This window comes from Drosophila subpulchrella, unplaced genomic scaffold (assembly GCF_014743375.2).
Source record: "Drosophila subpulchrella strain 33 F10 #4 breed RU33 unplaced genomic scaffold, RU_Dsub_v1.1 Primary Assembly Seq31, whole genome shotgun sequence".
In the NCBI taxonomy this organism is placed as follows: Eukaryota; Metazoa; Arthropoda; class Insecta; order Diptera; family Drosophilidae; genus Drosophila; species Drosophila subpulchrella.
The window spans coordinates 935,756-940,372 of NW_023665567.1; positions in this window are offsets into that span (position 1 = coordinate 935,756).

Sequence of the window (4,617 nt, forward strand, 5' to 3'; positions counted from 1 at the left end):
GTGTCCGGATTTCGAAAGGACATTCATTCTGCAAACAGACGCCAGCGACTACGGCATTGGCGCGATTCTTACGCAGAATACGGAAACGGGGAAAAAAAAATCCCCAACTCCATTCGTACCCCAATCGGAGCCGAAAAGAACTATCCGCAACGGAGAAAGAGTGCTTGGCCATTGTTTGGGCAATACGAAAACTAAGTCCCTACCTGGAAGGATACCATTTCAAGGTTGTAACGGATCACATGGCACTAAAGTGGCTAAACAGCATTAAGAGCCATTCAGGAAGAATCGCCGGATGGCCCCTAGAGCTCCTACGGTACTACTATCCATTTGAACGTTTTAGCCGACGCTCTGTCCAGACAGCCAATGCCTCAGGGAAACAGTCTTGCATGAAAATCACGATCGATCTTCAGAATGGAATGATTTGGAGCCACTACGTGCAGCGAAAGCTGAAACCCTACAGAGAGCATTAAGAGAACGCATAATCGCAAAATTCTGAACCCCGAAAGTGGCAATCACGGACAACGAGGTGCAGTTCGCCAGTCTTGCCTTCAACAATTCACGGCGCCGTTTACTCCCCAAGAAATCCAACTGAGCGCGCGAACCGGACTGTAAAAACAATGAAAGTACAGTTTGCCGGGCAAATCCAGAGATACTGGTACCAAAAGTGGCCAGATATTATGTTGGCTATCAACTCTAGCTTATCCGAGTCCACTGGTTACTCGCCTTCGTTCCTAACACAGGGGAGGAAGCCGCGGTTGCCGAACGCCTTATACGACCGGACATTGGGGACAGGAAGGCAGACGGAATCACCGGAAGGGAACGCGGATAAGTTGAAGGAAGTCTTAGAAACCGAGAGATGCAATCTGGAAATGGCAGCCCAGGTACAAGCCAGGCATCACCAGCTGTGACGAACAACCTGAGTCAGAAACTATTCGAGATATAGCAACTGCAACAGTGGCTATGAGCGCTTACTGAAGTCTGCATAAGCACTTCCCTTTGCTAGGGACGAAATCTCCCCAAAATGTCAATTCTTCCCCGAAGAAAGGGGGGAATGTGAGGAGTTAAATAACTCCGCACAAATAAAGCGCAAGATACGGAGGCCTGCCAGTTGCTGAATACGCAGTGAATGCGCTTAGTAACGGGAGCTTGGAGAAAGCAGTTGGAGAGAGTTTGGAGAGTACGAGGAAAGAGAGTTTGGAGAGTACGAGGAAAGGGAGTTTAAAGAGTACGAGAAAAGAGAGTTTGGGGAGAACGGAGCAAGAGAGTTTGGAGAAACGGAGCGGAGAGAGACTAGAGAGCGCCGGCGTGCCGTGAGCGAAGGAATAACGGTAGATCACCGCCCTTTGGACCCTAGTGTGGTGCCGTGCGCAGAAAGCGAAAGGTCGAACGGTAAAACCGCAGAGCTTGTACCCTTGCGTGGTGCCGTGCGCACAGATCGAAAAGGAGAAGCCGACGATTAACGGTACCAGGAGTCCTATATAAGCAGGTACAGCGCTGGAAGCTGAATCGGTCACCGAAAGTCAGGACGTGATTGAAAGTCAGCCAGGAGCAAGATCGGTTTGTCGAGACGTTCGGGACAACATAAGTCTCCAAATTGAGACACAGGAAGCAACGGTCCTGACGTGAAGCCGATTGGATGTAGCGCCCTACGGATTTCTGGGAAGCGCATCCATTTGGCTACCTTGAGCCCGAGATCGAGACCCGGCGTCACGTTTACTATAAATTTGGTGGGACGAACGCACAAATCTACTGAGCTAGCCGCACGAGTTTCATAGCGAAACTAGAAAATCAGTTTGTAACGTCTGGCGCCCGAAGCGTGATTGTCCCGGCAGTAAAAACAAGAGAGACCAGGTCCAAGCTTCAAGGTGAAACCCCCAGAAGGGGAAGATCTAATATCGGGCCTTATCGAATAATATCGAAGGGGGCACAAGCCGGGAAAGTAAGTGTTACCCAGGGAAACCGTGCCCAGAGAAAGGTCCACGGAAAAAGGTCTAACCAGCCCGACTTAGCCAAAATTGAGAAGCAGGTCCGAGAGTGGTCTTTCGGTTCGACGGCTTGGAGAAACCACTCGAATTCCTAAGGCAGGTGGAATAGTCCGCGAACACTTTTGGATTGGACCTGGACCTTATTTCACGAAAAATGCTGGAGCTGCTCTAGGGTAAGGCGTTAAAAAGGTTCATATCGAACAATAAAAAGTGGAAAACTTGGAGCGAGCTTATAGTGAGCTTTCGAACGTACTGCCTGCTAAGGCGGTACTTCGCTAAGCTCGCAGACCAGATCAAGCAAAGAAAGCAAGGGTTGAGAGAGTCATTTAAAAACTACATGATAGAGATGCAGGCCTTTATAAGACCACTCGGATATATCAACAAGGAAACGCTGGCGATCATAAAGGAGAATTGCGCTCTAGACCTGCGGATCGCTATGAGGACGCACCTCGTGGACGACCTGGAAGCGTTGGAGGAGGTGCAGGTGTGACGACACTGCAGGTGCGACGACACTGACGGGCACCGAACACAACCCAACAGGCAGTGGACACAGTCCAACACTGCCCGGTCCAGGCAGCAGACAGACACGCTTTGGAGGACACCGAACACCACCCAGCGGTCACAGGGCTTCGCACCCGGCCCAAACCCACATAGCCAAGTCGCAGGAAGCAACCAGCAGTTGCTGTTCTGCTGGATGTGCGGCAGGGTTGGTGTGAGAAGCACAGAATGCTGCCAAAAGCGGGGAAATGGCCAGCGTTCCCAGCCGCAGAAAGGCGAGCGGGACTCCAATTTAACTGGCAGGCCAATCGAAGAGGAACAGCGGTTATCCTCAGATGTGACGATCGGTGGAAAATTGTACAAAGCCATGAGCTGGCGGACAATCTGGCTGCTTTTGAAGAGATTACAAGGACAAGACGCCAAGTTAGGTTGGCAGACGGAAGGTGCAGCGCAGTAAGCTCAACAACAAACGACTGACCATGAGCCTGCTGATACTACCAAGGGTAGAAGACGCGTTGATGCTGGGATGGAATTTCCTCTCACAGGTCGGCGCCGATTTAAGATGCACAGGTCATAAAATCGTTATACCTGCTAGGAACAGACACATCGGATGGCTGGCAGAAATGTTGTCGGTGGCAGTTGTTCAAGAATGCGAAAAGGAAGAGAACATCGAGCAATTCAGAACAGATTTCCGTACCATGAGTGGTACCGCAAACGTGGCCGAGCACCAAATCACTATGAAGGACGAAAAACCTATAAAGCATTGGTACTACCCCAAAAAAACCAAAGTTCAAGGGGAGATTAATGCGATGGTGGACAAACTCCTCACATGAAGAGTCCTTAGCAGTACCTAAGTGTGGCTTCATGGAACCGACGTTTCGTCCTGGACTTCGCAAGCATATTCAAGCCACTCAGCGACCTTCTCCGCAAGGGCGTGAAATGGGAGTGGTTGCAGGACAACCAACAAGCGTTCGAGGAGGTGAAGGCAAGGCTTGTGACTGATCCAGTGTTGGCGTGTCCGGATTTCGAAAGGACATTCATTCTGCAAACAGACGCCAGCGACTACGGCATTGGCGCGATTCTTACGCAGAATACGGAAAACGGGGGAAAAATAATCCCCAACTCCATTCGTACCCTAAACGGAGCCGAAAAGAACTATTCGACAACGGAGAAAGAGTGCTTGGCCATTGTTTGGGCAATACGAAAACTAAGTCCCTACCTGGAAGGATACCATTTCAAGGTTGAAACGGATCACATGGCACTAAAGTGGCTAAACAGCATTAAGGGGGTATTCTAGTCTAGAAATTTTAAAAAATCTAAAAATTTTTTTTTTCATAATTCGAAAGTTTAGATATTCAAAAATATCTCCCTAATCGGATTTTTCAAAATTCAAATTATTTTTAAAATTATGTCTGATTAAGAGAATGTAAGTTATACGTGCTATTCTATCAGTTACACTGCCTGAAAGTTAACGTACAACTTTAAACGCGTTTTTCTCAAAACTACTTTTTCTGATACGGTAGCCATAATATTTCAAGTTCTAATCAGCCGATTTACTTAAAATTTGGCATGAATATTCTTTCAATATCTTCTATCGCATGAACCAACAAAAATTAAGAATTTAAAATTTGTAATATTTTTAAAAAATTCGATAAAATTAAAAAATTAGTAAAAAAATCGACCTTTTTTTTGAGTGGCCGCCATTTTATGAAAAAAAATTTTTTTTTAGTTTTGCTGGTTCATGACATAGCGACATTCGTACTGATTAAGAATCTTTTTTTTTTTTTTTTTTAAGATGACCACAAGGGTAGAAATCATGGCGACGAGGACACGGCCTTTTTTTTCCCCCTCTACTTCAAGGACGCATAACTCGATGAAAAAAAAAATTTTTTTTTTAATTTTATTTTATGTACTCTTCTAAGTTAATTAAACAAATGATAAAAAACCCGACACTAAAAATATCAATTGTTTAGTTTTAATTAATTGTTAAAAAAGGCTCGAAACTAGAGCCTCTAGACTAGAATACCCCCTTAAGAGCCTTTCAGGAAGAATCGCCGGATGGCCCCTAGAGCTCCTACGGTACTACTTTGAGATTTCGTACAGAAAGGGCCATTTCCAGACAGCCAATGCCTTA